Consider the following 25,675-nt stretch of genomic DNA (forward strand, 5'->3'; position numbering starts at 1 on the left):
CCCACACTGTCTTCTCCCCTCCCCTTACTTAATATCTGAGATTGAGTGAGGAATCCACTCAGTGATTAGATCAAGCAGCCAAGTGGGATTCAAAGTGATGACACACTAGTTAGTGAGGACATTGCCTCAGAATGAGGGAGCAAGGGAATAATCAAACTTGATACACCTCAATCTCAATCAAAGGACAAAAGGTCAAAGGACAAAGGACATTTATTGTCACATACACCATTTCTGGTGTAGTGAAATTTGAGTTGCCATTTGCAGCACACCAATAAAAGTGACACCACATTAAAGAAGAATTTAACATAAAACATAAAAACATCCCCCCACAATGGTCCCACTATGAGGGAAGGCAACAAAGTCCAGTCCACTCCTCTTGTTCACCCCGTAGTCGGGGCCTATTTGAGGCATCCGCAGTCGCCGCAACAGCGGCCCGATGTTTCAGGCCCTCTCGCCGGATGATGGAGCTCCGGCGTCGGGAGAACACTTCCCAGCGGCTTTGAGTGTCTGGAACGGCCGCTTGCTGCCAGAGACCGCGGCTCCCGAAGTCCACAGGCTGCGCTGGTCGGAGCTCCGACACTGGCGATCTCGGCGGGAGATCCCAGGCTCCGCGGTGTTCAAAGTCAGTGCCGCCACGACTGGACGCTCCGCGACCACAGCTCCGCGATGTTGGAGTAGGTGGTCTCAGCACTCCGGAGCTTACCACACGGCGATCCGGGTAAGGCATCGCCCGCTCCGCAATGGTGCTCCAGCACTGCGCCGCCGCTGAAGCTGAAGTTCTGGCTGGTTCCGGCAGGAAACGCCGCTCCAGTCCCGCTGGTAGGTCGCGAGGAAGGGGCGAAGATACGGCTCGGAGAAAAGCCGCATCTCCGACCAGGTAGGGACTGAGAAATACAGTTTCCCCCTTCCCCCCCCCCCCACCCCCCAAATAAAAAAGATTAGACCTCCAAAACGAAACTTTTTAACATACTAAAAAAAAATTTAAATGGTGAAAGGACGGACAGCTGCAGGCTGGGCAGTCATGCTCGACAGAGCCCCCACTCCAGAATCGCATTCATTTCAATGAAACTAATGAAAATGGTTGCCATTCTACCGATCTGATGCTGGTCAGCTAGTCCAGCCTATCACTGTCAGTGTCCTGCAAACCCCCTTATGCTTTCACTAACACCATGCTTCAGCGTGGTGGCTCTGGGTGGCATGTGGTGATTTGGACTAGTGTATTTTAGTCTAAGACAGCAGTGAGGCTTCTGGGCTTGGAGGATGGAGAGGATCCAGATTGCGAATTTTGTACATGAATTTTGAGGAGGTGCACTGGTTCTGTGCAGAGATGAGAGAAATTGCAGCCAAAATCAAGCTGCTGGAGGGACTCAGCGGGTCTAATAAGATCTTTTAGGGAAATAAACTGTCCACATTTTTTAGGTTGAGATCCTGCATCAGGACTGAGGGTGGAGAGGGAACTTGGCTGGGGAGATGGGGAGGAGTGAGATGGGCCAGTGGGTGAATGTGGTCAAAGAGTAGGAGAGTAGTAGTAACCAGAGAGGGGGGACAGTGAGAGAGTCTAACACATGTCCTGTCAAAGAAAAATATAAATTTTCTTCAGAGGCCGTGCCTTGATGAGACTTCACCGTGGAGAAGCAAAATGGAGGCATGAACAGAATCTGAGGTAGAATTGCAGAAAAGGCAAATTCAATCTTGATGCAGGGTCTTGAACTGAAATGTTGACCAATCTTTCCCCTCCACAGATGCTGCTCCATCTGCCGAGTTCCTCTAGCAATTTGCATGTTTTATATTCAAACATATACAGACCACTTATTCAGTGCAATGTCTCTTCAAGGCATACTCCCTATGAAGAAGATTTTCTCCTCTCTCCAAAAGTTCTGTGAGACCCTCTCTCAGAGCTCTTATTCTTCTATGTTTTTTCCACGCTCCTCCTCTTTGACAGGAGAACCTGGTTGTGCTCTTTAAGAGCAGAGAAGGTTCCAGGGGTTGCCTCTTCACGTGGAGTCTTGTGATTCATGCTCAATTGACAAATCAATTAAAATGGTGAATCAGACAGACTGGTGCCTTTGATTTGGAATTGTCCTGGTAGCCAGCCTTAAACCTCCATGTGACAAGAGGCTGTTGGGGCTCAGGTTCATGTGCTTGTCTTGGCCTCCTCAGTGAATGTTATTGTTTCATTGGTGATAACAAGTGGTTGTCCTCATGAATAGTGTAACTCTCAAGCTGCTCTTTTTCTGACGTGGTTTCAACCACAGTCTTTACCCCTCAATTGTTCTTTGAAATTTTGCTGCTAAATGACGATTTTTTTTTCTCAGAGTTTTGAATTTCCATGATGTCTTCTGAAAGATGACAATGCAGCACGGTAGGTTTTCTGAAGCAACGGGAGGTGATGCAATAAAAAAATTTTTAATTGTCGGCAATGGAAATATTTCATTGAACAGAAACACTCAGCGGGTCAGGCAGCATCTGGGATGAAAGAAAAAGCTGACAATTCTAGTCCAAGATCATCAGAACTGGGAAAGAGTTGATTTTTGGTTACAGCGAAGATGGGGGAATGAGCTACAGAACAAAGGGAATAACTCTGACATGTGAGATTAAATGAGTGAACGTGACAGATAGAAGCAGAATTACTATCCTTGCCTATGTTACATGTTGTTACAACAAGCCTGAGAAACATGGCGAGCAGGTCCGGCTGCACCTGTTGGAGAAGGAAAAACTGAGCCAACATAAACGGTGGATGACTGGCAGAAATGGAAAAGATTATCACCTAAGGTTGGAAAGTTGATACAGAGCCTGTAAGCAAGACCGGAACTCACTATCAAAACATGGGGGGGACGGGGGACACAATTTTTTGGAGGCCACGCTCGCTGCGCACACACACACACACACACACACACACACACACACACACACACACACACTCACACACACGCTCACACACACACGCGCGAGGCTTCGGAGGCTCAATCCAGCGCTAAAAACGGAGATTTTAAAATCGGGATCACAAAAACATCTCAAAACATAGGGGGGGGGGGGGACGTGTCCCCTCTGCCCCCCCCAGGTTTTCCGCCCCTGCCTGTAAGGCAGTGATATGGCCAGGTGAAAGGTGAGGTGTTGTTCCACGAGCTAAGGTTTTAGACAATAGACAATAGGTGCAGGAGTAGACCATTCGGCCCTTCGAGCCAGCACCGCCATTCAATGTGATCATGGCTGATCATCCCCAATCAGTACCCCCCGTTCCTGCCTTCTCCCCATATCCCCTGACTCCGCTATCTTTAAGAGCCCTATCTAGCTCTCTCTTGATAGTATCCAGAGAACTGGCCTCCACCGCCCTCTGAGGCAGAGAATTCCACACTCACAACTCTCTGTGAGAAACAGTGTTTCCTCGTCTCTATTCTAAATGGCTTACCCTTTATTCTTAAACTGTGGCCCCTGGTTCTGGACTCCCCCAACATCAGGAACATGTTTCATGCCTCTTGCGTGTCCAAACCCTTAACAATCTTATATGTTTCAATAAGATCCCCTCTCACCCTTCTAAACTCCAGAGTGTACATAAAAACATCGAAAATAGGTGCAGGAGTAGACCATTCGGCCCTTCGAGCCCCCTTATCCTTAAACTGTGACCCCTTGTTCTGGACTTCCCCAACATCGGGAACAATCTTCCTGCATCTAGCCTGCCCAACCCCCTAAGAATTTTGTAAGTTTCTATAAGATCCCCCCTCAATCTTCTAAATTCTAGCGAGTACAAACCGAGTCTATCCAGTCTTTCTTCATATGAAAGTCCTGACACCCCTGGAATCAGTCTGGTGAACTTTCTCTGTACTGCCTCTATGCTAGAATAGTACTGCCTCTATGAAAGAATTTCTTTCCTCAGATTAGGAGACCAAAACTGTACGCAATACTCCAGGTGTGGCCTCACCAAGACCCTGTACAACTGCAGTAGAACCTCCCTGCTCCTATACTCAAATCCTTTTGCTATGAATGTAAACATACCATTCGCTTTCTTCACTCCCTGCTGCACCTGCATGCCTACTTTCAATGACTTGTGTACCATGACACCCGGGTCTCGTTGCATCTCCCCTTTTCCTAATCGGCCACCTACAAGCCCAGCCGCTCCATTCTCTCAGCATATGACAGTCCCGCCATCCCGGGAATTAACCTTGTAAACCTATGCTGCACTCCCTCAATAGCAAGAATGTCCTTCCTCAAATTAGGGGACCAAAACTGCACACAATACTCTAGGTGTGGTCTCACTAGGGCTCTGTACAACTGCAGAAGGACCTCTTTGCTCCTATACTCGACTCCTCTTGTTATAAAGGCCAACATGCCATTTGCTTTCTTCACTGCCTGCTGTACCTGCATGATTACTTTCATAGACTGATGAACAAGGACCCTCAGATCCCATTGTACTTTCCCTTTTCTCAACTTGACGCCATTTAGATAGTAATCTGCCTTCCTGTTTTTGCTACCAAAGTGGATAACCTCACATTTATTCACATTAAACTTCATCTGCCATGCATCTGCCCACTCCCCCAACCTGTCCAAGTCACCCTGCATTTTCATAGCATCCTCCTCACAGTTCACACTGCCACCCAGCTTTGTGTCATCTGCAAATTTGCTAATGTTACTTTGAATCCCTTCATCCAAATCATTGATGTATATAGTAAATAGCTGCGGTCCCAGCAGCGAGCCTTGCGGTACCCCACTAGTCACTGCCTGCATTCTGTTTTGCTGTAACAGTGCAGGAGGGGCTATTGGCCCAGAGGCCAGAGTGGGGGTGGGATAGGGAATTAAAGTGCCAGGCAATGGGGAAGTAAATCACTGCTTATTCTGGAAAAACTGTTTGTAATCCTGGAGAGGAGAGAGGTGAAAGGATAAATGTTGCACCAATTGTGGTTGCATAGGAAAGTGCCTCTGGACTGGGAGTGGAGGGCTGGAATGGAAAGTGTACAAAGGAGTCATAAGGGAATGATCCCTCCAAAATGCTGTAATGGGAAGGAGAAAATGTGTCTGGTGTTGGAATTTTGTTGGAGCTGTTGGGAAATGCAAAGAATGATCCACTGAATGTAGAAACTGGTGGGGTGGTAGGTGAAGACCAGTGTAGCTAGTCTTGTTCTGTCCAAGAGGAGAGGGGTGAAAGCAGAGGTACAGGAAACAGATGAATGCAGTCTCTTGCTTTACGCATTATGTTAGACGGAAGTCATGGCAAAGGAAGAAGGAAGATATTTCAGTACAGAAAGTCTCTTCATTAGAGCAAACACAGCAGAGATGGGGGAACTGGGAGATTGGAGAGGAGTCTTATAGGCATCAGGGTGCGAGGCTACATTGGCAACATAACTGTGGGTATCTGTGGGCTTTCGATGCATGTTCAAGGCTTGTAAAAACCTCCCAACCTGAAAAGTTGTCTGTACATTCCCTCCACGGATGCTGCCTGACCTGCTGAGTTCCTCCAATACTTTGTTGTTTTGCTCAAGATTCCAGTATCTGCAGTGTCTTGTGTTTCGATCCAGATAGTCAATTGATTTAGACTTGGAAAATATGCGAGGTTCGCAAATTAATCTGAAATAAAGTTAGCAGAATTTTCCAGGAAAACCTCTTGGACCTTGGTGCAAAGCACTGCTTGAAACCTGGCCTGGTACAATGTCTGGCCCCAACCCTTCTGGACAATTCCTGAACAATCTGGGATAATACCCTCCTGGATACCCTTGGGAAGGAAGGATGAGGGGTGTGTTGGTGACTGGGGAGATACTCCTCTTGGCACAGGGCAGTTGGCAAAAGACAGCCCTGCACCTGATCTATCTACCAAAATACAACATTATGAATGTACACGGCCTTATCTTTTGCTGGAACTACCCTCATCTGAAATGTAGTCAATTTTGCCAGAGGCAATTGCTGAAGCCTGCCCTGTTCAAAACTCTGCATCTTTCATAGAGGTTCCCATTTCCTTACACATGCCTCGGAGTCATTGTTCAGCTGGTAGGGGCCTGGGAGTGGGAGGAGAGATCTTGGGATGCTGGTCTTGTAAGTACCAATACAGGGTGGTTAAGAAGGCATTTGGCACACTTGCCTTCATCAGCTAGTGTACTGATTTGGGTCAAAATGTTACAGCTGTAAAAGATGTTGGTATTGTATATAATTGAGTATTCTATATAATTCTTAATTTTCTTGCCAAAGAAAGTCTGTCATTAAACTGCAAAGGGTGCAGAAAAGCTTTACAAGAATATTACCAGCTCTGGGGGGCTTGTGATGTAAGGAGAGACTGAATAGTCTAGGACTTCTCTCCATAAAGTGCAAGAGGCTGATGGGTGATATTATTGAGGTTCATAAGATCATGAGGATCATAGATACTGCAACATGAATAGCCATTGTTTTTAGTGGACATACTGTAAGCTTTAGGTGAAAGGGGAAGGATTTAAAAGGGATTTGAAGGGCACATTTTTCACTAAGAAGGTGGTCCATATTTGGAATAAGCTGATCCCAGAGGCACATCGCTAGTCACAGATCTACAGACTGAGAAAAAAAACATTCAACCACCAGCCTCTGAGCTTCCTCTGGCTGCTCATTTCATATACCCACTATCATTTGTGTGAAAATTGTGCCATTCAGATCACCTTTAAATCTTGTCTGAAGAAGGGTTTCGGCCCGAAACGTCGCCAGTCTCTGCAGGACAGGGTGGAAGTTAGTGGTGAAGTTAATGAAACGTCGCCAGTCTGAAGAAGGGTTTCGGCCCAAAACGTCGCCTATTTCCTTCGCTCCATAGATGCTGCTGCACCCGCTGAGTTTCCCCAGCAATTTTGTGTACCTTTAAATCTTTGCCTTCTCACCTTAAAATGATGTTCTCAAGGTTTAGTCTAAACTACCCTGGGAAAGACTGCGACCATCTACCCTATTTATTCCCCCCATAATTTTATAAACCTCTGCAAGGACTCTCCTCAGCCTCCCAAACTCCTGGGAAAGCAGTGCCAGTATATCTAGAGGAGGGGGGGGGAGGGGGGGGAGGAGAAATAATGGGCGGGATAAAGCGTGCCAGGTAAATAGATGAACACAGGCAGCAGGGGGGAGGGGGCAGGTTGATAGGCAGATGGTTGAACAAAGGCCAGAGATGAAACAGCAGGTGCGACATAAAAGGATAGAAGAATTGTGAATTGAGAAGCCAGAGGCAGGCATGTAGGTGGAGGGGGAGGGGAGAAAAAGGTGCGAGGCCATGTGGGGCACAGAGGAGATTGGGAAGAAGAGGGGGGAGAAATGCGGAGAAGGGAGTCGAAGGGTTGCCTAAAATTGGAACAAATGTTCCATTTGCTACCCAAGAGAAATATGAGGTGTTGTTCCTCCAGTTTGCATGGAGCTTAACTCTGGTAATGGAGGTAGCCCAGGATAGAAATGATCGCCGAGTCTATGCTTGGTCTCGGGAACACCGGATGCAGTAGATGAGGTTAGAGGAGGTGCACATGAACCTCTCCCTCACCTGGAAGAATCAATGGGCCCCCTGGATGTAAATGAGGGAGGAGATATAGGGACTGGTGTTACATCTCCTGCTCATGCAGGGGAAAGTACCTGGGGAGAGAGTGGTGTGGGTGGGAATGGATGAGTGAACCAGTGAGTCATGGAGGGAGTGCTCTGTGCACAAGGCAGAACGGGGTGGGAATGGGAAGATGTGAATGGTGGTGTGATTATGTTGGAGGTGTTGGAAATGTCAGAGAATGATGTATTGGATGTGGAGGCTGGTGGGGTGATAGGCAAGGATAAGGGGAACTTTGTCCTTGTTCCATCTGGGCCAGGAGGAGTGAAAGTAGAACTACGGCACACAGAAGAGATGGGGGTGAAGGATCCACCTATGACAGCGGGGGGAGGGGCAGCATGTTTAATAAAGAAAGAGGACATCTTGTAGAATGGATAGCCTTGGGGGCACATGCGGCAGAGACAGAAGAATTGATAGTAGGGAAATGCATCTTTGCAAGAGGCAGGGTGGGAGGATGTTTGGTCCACATAACTGTGGGAGTCAGCATGTTTGTGGTAGATGCCAGTCAATAGCTTGTCCCCTGTGATGGAGTCAGAGAGATCAAGAAAGGGGGGAGAGATATCAGAGATAGTCCAGGTGAATCTGCAGGACAGGGTGGAAGTTAGTGGTGAAGTTAATGAAGTCAGCAAGTTCTTCAGGAATGGAGAACTTCCATGTTCTCCAGGGATGCTGCCTAGCCTGCTGAGTTACTCCAGCACTGTGTGTCTTTCTCTTAGCCACGAAGGCAAACATACATTCACTTTCATCACTATCTACTTGTGTCATCAATATAAGGAAATTATGTGCTTGTACCCCAAGGTCTTACTACTGGATAACACTCTTCCATTTCCTGCTATTCTCTGTGTATGACCTGGCCTGGTTTAACTTTCCAAAATGCATCACTTCTCACTTGCCTGAATTAAACTCCATCCGCCATTGCCATGCTCACTTTATCAGTTGATCTCTGTAGATCCTGTTGTAACCGCGGGTAACCTTCACAGTCCACTAAGTAAATGTTGGTGTCATCAGGGAACTTACTAATCATGCCATGTAATCATGATGGGCATGGGTCAGCCTCCGAGTGATCCCACCGCTCAGTCAGAAATTCTTATTGATAAAGATCTCATTGATGGAAACCTAGCTCAAGAGTTGGCAGCCAGGATTTGAGCTGACTCCAACCCATTCTCAGCCTTCGTCCAAGCTTGGACCCTTCTCTCCCACACCTCTTCATTCCCTTCTGTCAGACATGCTCTGTATTCCACTTTGCCAGCTGGTACTCAGTGAAAGACTATACAATATGTAGGACCTTCCCAGCACCTTGTTGATCTGGCATGTTCATGCAGAGCAAGCCTTGCATGTGCATTAAGGCTGCCTGCCATTTCTGCTATCTGGATGAACCAATATTATATGTCTGTGCTGAGCGTGATGTTGTTGCCTGTCTCCTGCTACTTGAAGGCACTATCCTTCAATTTCTGCTCATGACTTAGGTCCAGGCAGTCATTGAGAAGGGGGCTGCTTAACCCAAATCTCTATCTCACTCACTGTTTATTCTTTGGATGAGTGCACACACAGCCCATCACTTATGGCCTTACAAAACATGATAGGCATGGACATGGTGGGCCACAGGGCATGTTTCTATGCTCTGTGGCTCGATGACATGTGGATACCAGTGTCCATCACTGGACCACAATTTAATTCATTTTATTAAGTAGCCTAAACATTTAAAACATTTGGTTTAATGATTGCATAATAGGAGCTTTGTGAGCTATTAATGATGACTCAATCATCTTAATGGAAATTAACAAGTTAACCTTTCAGCATATCTGTTTTATTCATCTTGCCATGTGTCAGAAATATTGGTTATTCTTTCCATCTCACCGTGTGAAATACTGGCAGCTTGTTTTATTAAATCTTGCTTTTGCAAAAAGCAATTTAAAGTTTACCTCTGCCGTAATTTTTTATGATTCATACAGATTTAACTTAGTTTAAACATGCCTGTCCTGCTTTTGGTATGAATGTGTTTCAATGCTTTCTAAAGATCAGCATACAATGTCTCTGTCAATCTGCGGTCCAAGATAATAAGGTGGAGGTTGTTCCTCTTGGAAGACTTAGCCAGAGTAGTAAATGTGTTTCAATTGTCCATAAAGCAGATCTTTCTGAGATGAAGATCTCATAGCCAGATGATGAGTGTTTAAATTCAGCTGTTCCTCATGACCTACTGAGGCCTTCTGGCCCTTCTGAGTGGGAGAGATCACTGTCAGAGGAGACATGAATGTTGGTGCAATATATAATGTACACAGCATGACCATGTTACACCCTTGGTGGATGGAATTAATATTTATGTTGTTGAAAGGGATGTCAATAAGCAGAAGTTAGAGTTGGAGTTACATCTGCGAAAGTGGAGAATATTCCACTTACTCCAGGCTTGGGTCTTGTAGATGGTAGAAAGGTCTTAGGATATTAGAAGGTGAGTCAAATGCTGCAGGATTTGACCTGATAATAAAAGACCTTTGAAACCTTTGAACCGACGTTAGACTAACTGGTCTGTAATTCCCCGTTTTCTCTCTCCCTCCCTTTTTAAAAGTGGGGTTACATTAGCTACCCTCCAATCCTCAGGAACTACTCCAGAATCTAAAGAGTTTTCAAAAATTATCATTAATGCATCCACTATTTCTGGGGGTACTTCCTTAAGCACTCTGGGATGCAGCCTATCTGGCCCTGGGGATTTATCGGCCTTTAACCCATTCAATTTACCGATCACCACTTCCCGACTAACCTGGATTTCACTCAGTTCCTCCATCTCATTTGACCCCCGGTCCCCTGCTATTTCCGGCAGATTATTTATGTCTTCCTTAGTGAAGACAGAACCAAAGTAGTTATTCAATTGGTTTGCCATGTCCTTGTTTTCCTTGATCAATTCACCTGTTTCTGACTGCAAGGGACCTACATTTGTTTTAACTAATCTTTTTCTCTTCACATATCTATAAAAGCTTTTGCAGTCAGTTTTTATGTTCCCTGCCAGTTTTCTTTCATAATCTATTTTCCCTTTCCTAATTAAGCCCTTCGTCCTCCTCTGCTGGACTCTAAATTTCTCCCAGTCCTCTGGTAGGTTGCTTTTTCTGGCTAATTTGTATGCTTCATTTTTTGTTTTGATACTATCCCTGATTTCCCTTGTTATCCACGGATGCACTACCTTCCTTGATTTATTATTTTGCCAAACTGGGATGAACAATTGTTGTAGTTCATCCATGCAGTCTTTAAATGCCTTCCATTGTATATCCACCGTCAACCCTTTAAGAATTAATTGCCAGTCTATCTTGGCCAATTCACATCTCATACCCTCAAAGTTACCTTTCTTTAAGTTCAGAACCCTTGTTTCTGAATTAACTATGTCACTCTCCATCCTAATGAAGAACTCAACCATATTATGGTCATTCTTGCCCAAGGGACCACGCACAACAAGACTGCTAGCTAACCCTTCCTCATTACTCAATACCCAATCTAGAATAGCCTGTTCTCTCGTTGGTTCCTCTACATGTTGGTTTAGAAAACTATCCCGCATACATTCCAAGAAATCCTCTTCCTCAGCACTCTTGCCAATCTATATGTAGATTGAAGTCACCCATTATAACTGTTTTACCTTTGTTGCACGCATTTCTAATTTCCTGTTTGATGCCATCCCCAACTCCACTACTACTGTTAGGTGGCCTGTACATAACTCCCACTAGTGTTTTCTGCCCTTAGTGTTTCGCAGCTCTACCCATATCGATATTCCACATCCTCCAAGCTAATGTCCTTCCTTTCTATTGCATTAATTTCCTCTCTGACCAGCAACGCTACCCCACCTCCTTTTCCTTTCTGTCTATCCCTCCTGAATATTGAATATCCCTGGATGTTCAGCTTCCAGTCTTGGTCACCCTGGAGCCATGTCTCCGTGATCACAACTATATCATATTCATTAATAACTATCTGCACATTCAACTCATCCACCTTATTACGAATGCTCCTTGCATTGAGACACAAAGCCTTCAGGCTTGTTTTTACACACTCTTACCCCTTATACAATTATGTTGAAAAGTGGCCCTTTTTGATTTTTGCCCTGGATTTGTCTGCCTGCCACTTTTACTTTTCACCTTGCTACCTATTGCTTCTACCCTCATTTTACACCCCTCTGTCTCTCTGCTCATGCTCCGATCACCCTGCCACATTAGTTTAAATCCTCCCCGACAGCACTAGCAAACACTCTCCCCCAAGGACATTGGTGGGGAGTGAGGGGAATAGATAGGCTCAATGCACATAATCGTTCACCCAGGGTAGGGGGGTCAAGAATCCGAGGGCATGGGTTTAACGTGAAAGGGGCAAAATTTAATAGGAAAGTGAGGGGCAACCTTTTCACTCAGAGTGCTGGGTAAAAGGAACGAGCTGCCAGAGGAGGATTGTTGAGGCAGGTATCATAACAGCATTTTAAAAACACTTGGAAAGATACATGGATAGGAAAGGTTTAGTGGGATATAAGCCAAACACAGGCAAATAGGACCAGGTTAGATATGCCATCTTGGTTGGCATAGACGAGTTGGGCCAATGGGCCTGTTTCAGTGCTGTGTGACTTTTGTGATTCTAAGATACAAGAAACTGCAAATGCTGGAATTTTGAGCAAAACACAAAGTGCTGGAGGAACTCGGCAGGTTTGGCAGCATCCATGGAGGGAATGGACAAATTACATTTTGGGTTGGAACCCTGACCCAAAGCGTTATCTGTCCATTCCATCTACATGTGCCTGATCGGCTGAGTTCCTCCAGCACTTTGTGTTTTGTTCATGGTACTTACATGGCTGGTCCAGTTGAGCTTCTGGTCAAAAATGAGTCAGTCTCCAAGATGATGATAGTAGGGAACTAAATCAAACGAAAGTAAAGCTGTCGGGTGTAGGTTGGTAAAGGTTAGACTCTTGATGGAATTGAATATTGCTGGGTGTGTATTCTGTGTTTTTTATGTCATTTCGGCAAATGGGAATGTTCTTGGTCCCACCTCCTCCCTTCTCATCTCTCTCTTACTGTGGATTTCTGAACAGAGAACAACTCTTATTGATTCACTTTCAATATTTAGGAGACAGCGGAGGGGGAATTGGTTACCAGTTAAGTGAACAAAATCAGGCAAAATGTTTTTGGCCATATAGCTACCGACAGGGCAATGAGGTAATAATTCTGAATGTAGTTTGTAAAACTCTGTTTAAATATAATAATCCTTCAATTCTTGTGTCAAATGAGTTATAATTATTACCAATAGTTCATCAATGTCAAACAACTGCATAAACACCAAGGCTGGTGCGAGAATTAAGGAGGAGTTGAGGTGCAGGGGTATAAGTGGTTAGGGTGGGCCCTTACATCTTGGAACGTCTCCAAGTTGCTGATTAGAATGATGATCCAAATATTGTCCTGGGATATTTATTTAGTTTAGAGATACAGCATAGGAACAGGCCCTCAGCTCACCGAGTCCATTCCAACCATCGATTACCCGTTCATACTAGTTCTTTGTTATCTCACTTTCTCATCCACTTCCTGCACACTATGAACAATTTACAAAGGCCAATTAACCTACAAACCCGTACATTTTTGGGATGTGGGAGGAAACTTGAGCACCCAGAAGAAACCCACGTGGTCACAGGGAGAACATGCAAACCCCACCCAGACAGCATGATTGAATCCTGGTCTCTGGTGCTGTGAGGCAACACCACAACCAGCTGCACCACTGTTGGGTAAAGGAAAGATTGAGTAAAATGATTAAACCTTTTAGAATCTTCATTGGAGTTTCTAACCTTTTGTTATACTTATAAAGGCAAATGAGGGGACAGTCACCTAATCAACTTTGATCTAAGGATGTGGCATTTTGTTTGATTGAGCTCAACGGAAAGTTATGATTATGTGTCATTTTGATAACTGATCATATTTTGTTAACCTTGTTGAGCAGTGTAAGTAGCTGTCCAAAGAAAGTAGCCTTGCATCTTCCAGTGGGCTGGCCATGGCTGGATTCCAATAGGACAGTCATCCAATGACTGAGTGAAAACACGGCAAATGGTTCCATCACTTCATGGCAGTGCTTTGAGGTGTGGGTTGGGAGACAGAGTTATAGGGAAGGTCATCAAGAAGCCCAGTCCTCCACACATCTCAGGTTAGTTCCTGTCATGCAAGATGCCCTGGAAACAGCCAGTTTAACTGTTTTGTGAGAGGCAACAGCATTAACCAGGGCTTGGGATAGTCACTTTGTGTCTTGAGCTCATATCACAGTTAAGATTTTTTTTTTTAATTGTATAAGCTCACTAAATATGACATCTAAATCTTCCTGCACAGATAGCTGTACCTCATGTCATAATCATACAAAAGCTTCAGTTACGGTCTGAATTCATGAAATGACCAATTTGTCATAAAAACCTATTTGGTTCACTAATGTTCTTTTAGGAAGGAAATTGCTGGCTTAGTAATGCTGCAAATAGAGCTGTAGTATCACTGTGTCAGTGAGCCAGGTTCAACCCTTACTTGTGGAATTTGCCCTTCAACAGTGTGAATTTCGCCCAAGTGCTCCCATTTCCTCCCTCATCCCAGGGAAATCAATAGCCCACTGCAACTTGCCCTTCATGTGTCAATGACATATGATCTGGGGGAGTTATAGACAATAGACAATGGGTGCAGGAGTAGGCCATTCGGCCATCAGTACCCCGTTCCTGCCTTCTCCCCATATCCCCTGACTCTGCTATTTTTAAGAGCCCTATCTAGCTCTCTCTTGAAAGCATCCAGAGAACCCGCCTCCACCACCTTCAGAGGCAGAGAATTCCACAGACTCACCGCTCTTTGTGAGAAAAAGTGTTTCCTCGTCTCCGTTCTAAATGGCTTATTCCTTATTCTTAAAATGTGGCCCCTGGTTCTGGACTCCCCCAACATCGGGAACATGTTTCCTGCCTCCAGCGTGTCCAATCCCTTAATAATCTTATTTTTCAGTAAGATATCTTCTCATCCTTCTATATTCCAGTGTACAGAAGCACAGTCGCTTCATTCTTTCAAAATATGACAATCCCGCCATCCCGGGAATTAACCTTGTAAACCTACGCTGCACTCCCTCAATAGCAAGAATGTCCTTCCTCAAATTAGGGGACCAAAACTGCACACAATACTCCAGGTGTGGTCTCACTAGGGCTCTGTACAACTGCAGAAGGACCTCTTTGTAGGTATGTTACAATACTTACCTTCAGCGGCGCTGCAATTCTGCCACTGGCCTTGTGCACGATTTTGGCACGTTTGAGGGGGGTGGGGCGGGGTTAAACCGCGGTGTTCTCTCTCCTGATCCTGGATTATATTTTGTTGGAGTGCAGGTTTTGGCTGAGGAATCGTTCCGACGGCCGGACAAGTTATTCGCTGGAGTGATTTTAAAATCAGCTTCTGAAGCCGTTAACGCCGACAACGGGGACGGATTTTACGTAGGGGACAGGTAAAAGAAAGTAGTTAATTTTTATGTATAAAAGTGTTTCTTAAGATGCATTTAATTCACATTTTAAGTAGCGAAACGGTGATTTCCCCCCCCGAACGAACCGGCAGTGTATTTGCTGCCGATACGGGTTTAAATCCACCGCAACCGCAACATTCCAATTGATAGCGTTCCAGAAAAACCCACTCGCAAGCTGATTTAAATGGCCATTAATTTACAGGTATTAAACATTAAATTCCTTCCATTTGGCCTATAAACCCATGACAATGAGATTTTAAAATTATGTTATATTGTGAATTCTTGTGTGAATGTTATTTGGACACTTAGGCTATTTAAAAATGTTAATCTATTCTTAAGAAATGGATAGATGTTTAGATCTAGTAATTGAATTTTGTAATTAGCTACAATTAGGTAACTAACTAATTATATGCTTTAGTTTCAAGTCATCTAAGTAAGATTGTTTCACATTCGTTTCAGAATGCTTCAATCTATAATAACTGAAAATTTCTTTCAGTTCTCTTAATTTTTAAGAAATTTATGGGCTTTTGACTCTCGACCACAGATGGAAAAGCAATAGGGAACAAGATGCTAATTTCCGAGTATGAAAATGTCCATAACCTTTTTAATACTGAAGATATGAAAGTGAATTAGGTGTCAAATTAAACTTATTTTTATGCTTTATCTGATGGGATAAATTACAGACTTGATTTTTAAAATCTCAAAATTTTGTAACATTGCTACTCTTTGCTGATGGGAAAGTGGGGAGAATAAAATGAGATGAGTGTGACATAAGTATAAATGGTTTGTGTGGACTGGGCGGGCTAAAGGGACTATTTCGATGTTGTATAGCTTATCTGTTCTATGGTTAAAATCATAAATGTGGTTGACTCTTAACTCGCCTCTGATGTGACCCAGTCATCCACAGCTATCAGTTCATGGGACTGCGCGCTGATCAGCTAAACTGCAGCCCAGGGATGGTTCTTTGGTTAGGGAAGAACCAGGGGTCTGGATTGTCCAGATCTGGACAGAACCTGGCAAAGGAAGCTCTATCATGACATGATACTGATTCCTTCAAGTGAGAGCTGGACATGTCTGTTCAAAGGGTCATCAAATGTTGAGTGTTCAGAGCGAGACTCGGCTCTTGTACCCATTCCCATCAGCGATGAATCTGAGAGAAGGTAGCTGCACTTTTCTGAATTGTCCCAGGTCTTTTTCAACTTTCCCAGGAGAGAGTTTTTGGAGAGATGGGAGAAGTGTGTACGTTGTGGTAAACAACAAATCACAACCTGCCAAAGATTGTCTGTATGTTTTTTTTTAGTTTAGAGATCCTGCACGGAAACAGGCCCTTCGGCCCACTAAGTCCGCGCCGACCAGTGATCCTCGCACACTTACACTTACACTTTCCTAAACACTAGGCACAATTTACACTTATCCCAAGCCAATAACCGAGTTCGGTATTCCGAAAAATGCAAGGAATCATGGGATTTGTCAAAGGTCATTCACCCTAAAGATAAAGCGAACAAAGCGCTGGTTGAAGAAACTGTTTATAAATTCTTAACTTTATTCATAATTTATGTGTAAAAACATATTTAATCTGAGGAACGGGGACATTGAAGGAAAATGAATGGTTTCCAGACTGGAATACAACGATGATAGTTTCTGAGTCAAACAGTTCACAGTTTAAGGATAAGGGAGAAATCTTTTAGGACCGAGATGAGAAAAACATTTTTCACACAGAGAGTGGTGAATCTCTGGAATTCTCTGCCACAGAATGCAGTTGAGGCCAGTTCATTGGCTATATTTAAGAGGGAGTTAGATGTGGCCCTTGTGGCTAAAGGGATCAGGGGGTATGGAGAGAAGGCAGGTACAGGATACTGAGTTGGATGATCAGCCATGATCATATTGAATGGCGGTGCAGGCTCGAAGGGCCGAATGGCCTACTCCTGCACCTATTTTCTATGTTTCTATGTTTCTAAACTATTCTGCTAATTTCAAGACAATGGAATTCTTCAGCCCCATCTATGAATACAAATGAGCAATGAAATTCTCGATTCCAGAGAAACTCTCATCAATGGTCAACTCCTCACACCCCCAATAGCGAGAGAGAGGGGACAGATGCGAGTGGGAGACAGGGGAGAGCGCACGCAGACGCGCGCTTCATCCGTGGCCGGGATCGAGCCCGGGCCCACGGTGCCGTGGGCGCTGCCGAGTCGCCGCTGGGCCTCCCCGTCATCCCCGCCCCCCCCCGGGTGTCCCGTCCCTGCTCGGGGGGGCGGCCGGAGACATCCTAGCGGCCCCAGGCCCACAGCCAGCGTGGAGAAGAAGCGCCAACTCCAGCCCAACCCCGTTCCAACTCCCGAGGAACCCGTTCCCTGACGGGCCGGGGACCAGCAGCAGCCGCCGACCAACCCCCCTGGCGCCGGCGAAAGACGAGCAGCAGCCATCAAAGGGGATACACACAAAGTGCAGCAGCAACTCAGCTGCCATCACTCCGCGCCGGCTGCTAGCCCTGCCCGGCACTTTCAGCCGCCCCCCGAGAGGGACGGGACACACGGGAGGGGACGGGTATGGCCCAGCAGCAACTCAACAGTGCCCCGACCATGGACCAGCACGATCTCAATCTCTCACTCACCAAAGCATAAAGCAATAAAAACAACAAAAATAATCTTAGCTTTTAACAAAGGAGCAATAAATACACCTAATTCATTGTTGAAAGCAGTATTTTCTTACCAAGAAGAATCAAACCTGGAAAAAACGGAAGAAATGAAGGAGTATATGTACACAGCTCCACTGGTTTCCAGCAATGTTTATGCATAGTGACTTTTGACCTGGGCATGTGCAGTCGGAATACTGAACTCGCTTATTAATCCCCAAGTGGAGTGTGGGAGGAAACCCACACTGGTCAGGGGGAGAATGTACAAACTCCGTACCGACAGCACACGTAGTCAGGATCGAAACCGCGTCTCTGGCGCAGAAAGGCAACAACTCCATCTCTGCGTCACTGTGAATATTTTACATTCAGGACAGGGGTCAAATCCCTGGTCTACAGCACCTGTTGGAGATCAATCTGCTCTGAGATAATCTGCACAGATGTTATTCAAATAGAGACAGTCCCTTGATCGTACCTATCCATCCTCCAATTTCCCTGTATTTCCTCTTCCCAGTTCTGACAAAAGGGTCTTGAACATTAAAAGTGAATTCTATTTTTCTCTTCACATATGCTGAAGCTGATGAGTGCACTACTTTCTGTTTTTATTTCAAATTTGCAGCATCTGCATTTTATTAAATTCACAGCATAATACATTATTGACCCTTATTTCAAAGGAATTGGAATATAGTCGACATCAGCTCTTTGCCCATGAAGACCATGCCAACTCAGTTACACTAATCCTACATTTGTGTTATTTTTTATGCTTCCCTCAATTCATTAACTCCTTCCAGATTCCACCACTCACCTGCATAATTAGGGCATTTACAATGGCCAATTAACTTACCAGCCCATTTGTCTTTAGGATATGGGAGGAAACCGGAGCACCCGGTGGAAATAATAATATGCCAACAAGACAATTTGTCAATCTCATTCAGGATCATTCACAATCTCTCACTTGCAGTCACTGGGAGAACAATAGCTGTACAAAGCACAAGCGAGATAACATGTACAGTACTGTGAAAAATATTGGTCCATCTATTTATGGAAAGATATTATTTAATGGCAGGTAGTTTGGAGAATTTCACTATGATGATCCCAGATATAGGATAGACCTAGGATAGAAAAGGCTGAACTGATTGGGACTCTGCTCACTGGTTTGAAGAATGAAAAGTGTGTTTATTGCGTGATTGGGCTGATCATCCCCAATCAGTACCCCGTTCCTGCCTTCTCCCCATATCCCCTGACTCTGCTATTTTTAAGAGCCCTATCTAGCTCTCTCTTGAAAGCATCCAGAGAACCCGCCTCCACCACCTTCAGAGGCAGAGAATTCCACAGACTCACCGCTCTTTGTGAGAAAAAGTGTTTCCTCGTCTCCGTTCTAAATGGCTTATTCCTTATTCTTAAAATGTGGCCCCTGGTTCTGGACTCCCCCAACATCGGGAACATGTTTCCTGCCTCCAGCGTGTCCAATCCCTTAATAATCTTATTTTTCAGTAAGATATCTTCTCATCCTTCTATATTCCAGTGTACAGAAGCACAGTCGCTTCATTCTTTCAAAATATGACAATCCCGCCATCCCGGGAATTAACCTTGTAAACCTACGCTGCACTCCCTCAATAGCAAGAATGTCCTTCCTCAAATTAGGGGACCAAAACTGCACACAATACTCCAGGTGTGGTCTCACTAGGGCTCTGTACAACTGCAGAAGGACCTCTTTGTAGGTATGTTACAATACTTACCTTCAGCGGCGCTGCAATTCTGCCACTGGCCTTGTGCACGATTTTGGCACGTTTGAGGGGGGTGGGGCGGGGTTAAACCGCGGTGTTCTCTCTCCTGATCCTGGATTATATTTTGTTGGAGTGCAGGTTTTGGCTGAGGAATCGTTCCGACGGCCGGACAAGTTATTCGCTGGAGTGATTTTAAAATCAGCTTCTGAAGCCGTTAACGCCGACAACGGGGACGGATTTTACGTAGGGGACAGGTAAAAGAAAGTAGTTAATTTTTATGTATAAAAGTGTTTCTTAAGATGCATTTAATTCACATTTTAAGTAGCGAAACGGTGATTTCCCCCCCCGAACGAACCGGCAGTGTATTTGCTGCCGATACGGGTTTAAATCCACCGCAACCGCAACATTCCAATTGATAGCGTTCCAGAAAAACCCACTCGCAAGCTGATTTAAATGGCCATTAATTTACAGGTATTAAACATTAAATTCCTTCCATTTGGCCTATAAACCCATGACAATGAGATTTTAAAATTATGTTATATTGTGAATTCTTGTGTGAATGTTATTTGGACACTTAGGCTATTTAAAAATGTTAATCTATTCTTAAGAAATGGATAGATGTTTAGATCTAGTAATTGAATTTTGTAATTAGCTACAATTAGGTAACTAACTAATTATATGCTTTAGTTTCAAGTCATCTAAGTAAGATTGTTTCACATTCGTTTCAGAATGCTTCAATCTATAATAACTGAAAATTTCTTTCAGTTCTCTTAATTTTTAAGAAATTTATGGGCTTTTGACTCTCGACCACAGATGGAAAAGCAATAGGGAACAAGATGCTAATTTCCGAGTATGAAAATGTCCATAACCTTTTTAATACTGAAGATATGAAAGTGAATTAGGTGTCAAATTAAACTTATTTTTATGCTTTATCTGATGGGATAAATTACAGACTTGATTTTTAAAATCTCAAAATTTTGTAACATTGCTACTCTTTGCTGATGGGAAAGTGGGGAGAATAAAATGAGATGAGTGTGACATAAGTATAAATGGTTTGTGTGGACTGGGCGGGCTAAAGGGACTATTTCGATGTTGTATAGCTTATCTGTTCTATGGTTAAAATCATAAATGTGGTTGACTCTTAACTCGCCTCTGATGTGACCCAGTCATCCACAGCTATCAGTTCATGGGACTGCGCGCTGATCAGCTAAACTGCAGCCCAGGGATGGTTCTTTGGTTAGGGAAGAACCAGGGGTCTGGATTGTCCAGATCTGGACAGAACCTGGCAAAGGAAGCTCTATCATGACATGATACTGATTCCTTCAAGTGAGAGCTGGACATGTCTGTTCAAAGGGTCATCAAATGTTGAGTGTTCAGAGCGAGACTCGGCTCTTGTACCCATTCCCATCAGCGATGAATCTGAGAGAAGGTAGCTGCACTTTTCTGAATTGTCCCAGGTCTTTTTCAACTTTCCCAGGAGAGAGTTTTTGGAGAGATGGGAGAAGTGTGTACGTTGTGGTAAACAACAAATCACAACCTGCCAAAGATTGTCTGTATGTTTTTTTTTAGTTTAGAGATCCTGCACGGAAACAGGCCCTTCGGCCCACTAAGTCCGCGCCGACCAGTGATCCTCGCACACTTACACTTACACTTTCCTAAACACTAGGCACAATTTACACTTATCCCAAGCCAATAACCGAGTTCGGTATTCCGAAAAATGCAAGGAATCATGGGATTTGTCAAAGGTCATTCACCCTAAAGATAAAGCGAACAAAGCGCTGGTTGAAGAAACTGTTTATAAATTCTTAACTTTATTCATAATTTATGTGTAAAAACATATTTAATCTGAGGAACGGGGACATTGAAGGAAAATGAATGGTTTCCAGACTGGAATACAACGATGATAGTTTCTGAGTCAAACAGTTCACAGTTTAAGGATAAGGGAGAAATCTTTTAGGACCGAGATGAGAAAAACATTTTTCACACAGAGAGTGGTGAATCTCTGGAATTCTCTGCCACAGAATGCAGTTGAGGCCAGTTCATTGGCTATATTTAAGAGGGAGTTAGATGTGGCCCTTGTGGCTAAAGGGATCAGGGGGTATGGAGAGAAGGCAGGTACAGGATACTGAGTTGGATGATCAGCCATGATCATATTGAATGGCGGTGCAGGCTCGAAGGGCCGAATGGCCTACTCCTGCACCTATTTTCTATGTTTCTATGTTTCTAAACTATTCTGCTAATTTCAAGACAATGGAATTCTTCAGCCCCATCTATGAATACAAATGAGCAATGAAATTCTCGATTCCAGAGAAACTCTCATCAATGGTCAACTCCTCACACCCCCAATAGCGAGAGAGAGGGGACAGATGCGAGTGGGAGACAGGGGAGAGCGCACGCAGACGCGCGCTTCATCCGTGGCCGGGATCGAGCCCGGGCCCACGGTGCCGTGGGCGCTGCCGAGTCGCCGCTGGGCCTCCCCGTCATCCCCGCCCCCCCCCGGGTGTCCCGTCCCTGCTCGGGGGGGCGGCCGGAGACATCCTAGCGGCCCCAGGCCCACAGCCAGCGTGGAGAAGAAGCGCCAACTCCAGCCCAACCCCGTTCCAACTCCCGAGGAACCCGTTCCCTGACGGGCCGGGGACCAGCAGCAGCCGCCGACCAACCCCCCTGGCGCCGGCGAAAGACGAGCAGCAGCCATCAAAGGGGATACACACAAAGTGCAGCAGCAACTCAGCTGCCATCACTCCGCGCCGGCTGCTAGCCCTGCCCGGCACTTTCAGCCGCCCCCCGAGAGGGACGGGACACACGGGAGGGGACGGGTATGGCCCAGCAGCAACTCAACAGTGCCCCGACCATGGACCAGCACGATCTCAATCTCTCACTCACCAAAGCATAAAGCAATAAAAACAACAAAAATAATCTTAGCTTTTAACAAAGGAGCAATAAATACACCTAATTCATTGTTGAAAGCAGTATTTTCTTACCAAGAAGAATCAAACCTGGAAAAAACGGAAGAAATGAAGGAGTATATGTACACAGCTCCACTGGTTTCCAGCAATGTTTATGCATAGTGACTTTTGACCTGGGCATGTGCAGTCGGAATACTGAACTCGCTTATTAATCCCCAAGTGGAGTGTGGGAGGAAACCCACACAGGTCAGGGGGAGAATGTACAAACTCCGTACCGACAGCACACGTAGTCAGGATCGAAACCGCGTCTCTGGCGCAGAAAGGCAACAACTCCATCTCTGCGTCACTGTGAATATTTTACATTCAGGACAGGGGTCAAATCCCTGGTCTACAGCACCTGTTGGAGATCAATCTGCTCTGAGATAATCTGCACAGATGTTATTCAAATAGAGACAGTCCCTTGATCGTACCTATCCATCCTCCAATTTCCCTGTATTTCCTCTTCCCAGTTCTGACAAAAGGGTCTTGAACATTAAAAGTGAATTCTATTTTTCTCTTCACATATGCTGAAGCTGATGAGTGCACTACTTTCTGTTTTTATTTCAAATTTGCAGCATCTGCATTTTATTAAATTCACAGCATAATACATTATTGACCCTTATTTCAAAGGAATTGGAATATAGTCGACATCAGCTCTTTGCCCATGAAGACCATGCCAACTCAGTTACACTAATCCTACATTTGTGTTATTTTTTATGCTTCCCTCAATTCATTAACTCCTTCCAGATTCCACCACTCACCTGCATAATTAGGGCATTTACAATGGCCAATTAACTTACCAGCCCATTTGTCTTTAGGATATGGGAGGAAACCGGAGCACCCGGTGGAAATAATAATATGCCAACAAGACAATTTGTCAATCTCATTCAGGATCATTCACAATCTCTCACTTGCAGTCACTGGGAGAACAATAGCTGTACAAAGCACAAGCGAGATAACATGTACAGTACTGTGAAAAATATTGGTCCATCTATTTATGGAAAGATATTATTTAATGGCAGGTAGTTTGGAGAATTTCACTATGATGATCCCAGATATAGGATAGACCTAGGATAGAAAAGGCTGAACTGATTGGGACTCTGCTCACTGGTTTGAAGAATGAAAAGTGTGTTTATTGCAAAATGCAAGGCTCGTAGGTGACTAGACAGAGAAAATACAGAATAGATATCTCCCTGACGGAGGAGTCCAGAATCAGAGACCATAGTGTCAGAATATGGGTTCCCAGTTATGCCAGAGATGATTTTCTTTCTTTCAGAGGGTTTAGAATTCTTTGGTACAGAGTGGAGCTGCAATAATTGAGCAGCATAGGTAAGATTTAGAGAGAAGCTTCTTCAATGTATTTCCTCTCTTCACTGTCCCACCAAAAGCACGCAGAACAGAAATGATGCAAGTTAGATAGAATGGAAGGTGTCCTCTGAACTGTTCCCTGTGAAACGCTTTTAAAAATGTTTCATCCTAAATGAGATTGACAAATGGTCTCGTTGGCATATTATCATTTGGACTTTGACTTCTCAAGGAACATTCCAGACTACGGGCTGTTGAGATTCCAACCCTGTCTGAGTTGAGTTGCAGTCCTTTGCATAGCCTGACTAGGTCTCTTTGGTTGCATTTGTTCCCTGTTCTCTCACTTCCCATTTCTGAGTTGGATTCATGAAGCAGTACTAAGCAAACAGCACCAGGAAATAGAGGCGTGTAGGTATCCGTTGTTCAAAGTGTGGACTCTTATACATCGGCGAGACCAAACGTAGACTGGACGATTGTTTTGCTGAACATCTTCGCTCAGTCCATCTGGACCTACCTGATCTCCCGGTTGCCAAACACTTTAATTCCCATTGCAACACTGACATTTCTGTCCTATGCCTCCTCCACTGTCAGAGGGAGGCCAAACGCAAATTGGAGGAACAGCGTCTCATGGTTCGCTAGGGCAACTTACAACCCAGTGGTATGAATATTGATTTCTCTAACTTCAAGTAATCCTTGCATTCCCCTCCTCTCCATCCCTTTCCCACCCAAGTCATACCAGCTTCAGTCGCCTTGTTGCGTCTCATTGTCTGTACTCGTTTTCACCTACCACACAGCTAACAATGGCCTGTTCCCTTTATCATAGTTACTTTTCAGCATATCTTTCATTCATTTGTTCTACCTCTCTCTACATCACCATCATATCTCTCGTTTCCCTTTCGCCTGACTCTCAGTCTGAAGAAGGGTCACAGCCCGAAACATCACCTATTCCTTTTCTCCGGATATGCTGTTTGACCCACTGAGTTACTCCAGCTTTTTGTGTCTGTCCAAGGAAATAGAGGCATTTGGTTAAACTCAAAGATCTGTTTATTGGTTTGTGCATGATGGAATAATCAGTGCAAGTTTACAGTCCTGAGGAGAAGTTCAACATTAGTATGTGGAGAAAATGATATCTAAGATTTGCAATTACTATGTAAGCAAACTAAGTGACTTGGCTGAAGAAAAGCATTGTAATTTACAAGCATCAACAATAGCGCTGAACAACGCACGTCTTGAATTGGCTTTGAAGGCCAAGTGGCTGGGTGCTCCTGAAGCAGTATTCATAGCTTTCCATCTCTGCATTGGTCTCTGTCCGTTGTGAGGCTGTTGTGGTGGAATTCTCCTGTGAATATCTGGTCTTGCTCCCTGATTAACTGAGAATTTCGCTCTGTAGGACATGTTTTTGGATCGGCAGATGGTCTATCACTGCTCATCTGGTTTGACTGCTTGTAGCACACTGGTGTGGAGCAGTGAGCTTTCAGGTACAGGGTGCCTTGATTATAGAGCATCGCTATAACAACCGGATTATTTCTAAACAAATATACAGCACATTGTTTCTGTATTTACAAGCTAATACTTTGTATAATTTAGAAGAACTTTTAAAATCAACTTCTCAGGTTTTGCCATGTTACTCACAGCTACACACACACACACACACACACACACACACACACACACACACACACACACACACACACACACACACACACACACACACACACACACACACTTTCAAGTTTGCAAGAATAGGAAAGATGAAAGCAGAAAAACACAATTAGACATCACATAAATCTACATGCAGAGCCATGTGCGTGCATGATGTTGCATGAACAGTGACTACACTAGCATGGTTAAAATCATTAACCAAGCAAAACACAAGCTCATCCTGTGTGTATACTGATGAAAATGTATCGGTTTGAAGCATTGTTACTCTCTCCATGAATGCTGCCTGACCAGCTGAGTGTTTCCAGTATTGTCTTTATATATTTCAGATTTTCAATATCTACATTATTAGCATTTTCTATTGTGTCTAAATGTACTGTTAAGTGAACGCAAGAAAATTGGAGCAGGAAAAGGCTGC

The sequence above is a fragment of the Amblyraja radiata genome, chromosome 7 (genome assembly GCF_010909765.2).
Source record: "Amblyraja radiata isolate CabotCenter1 chromosome 7, sAmbRad1.1.pri, whole genome shotgun sequence".
Taxonomy (NCBI): Eukaryota; Metazoa; Chordata; class Chondrichthyes; order Rajiformes; family Rajidae; genus Amblyraja; species Amblyraja radiata.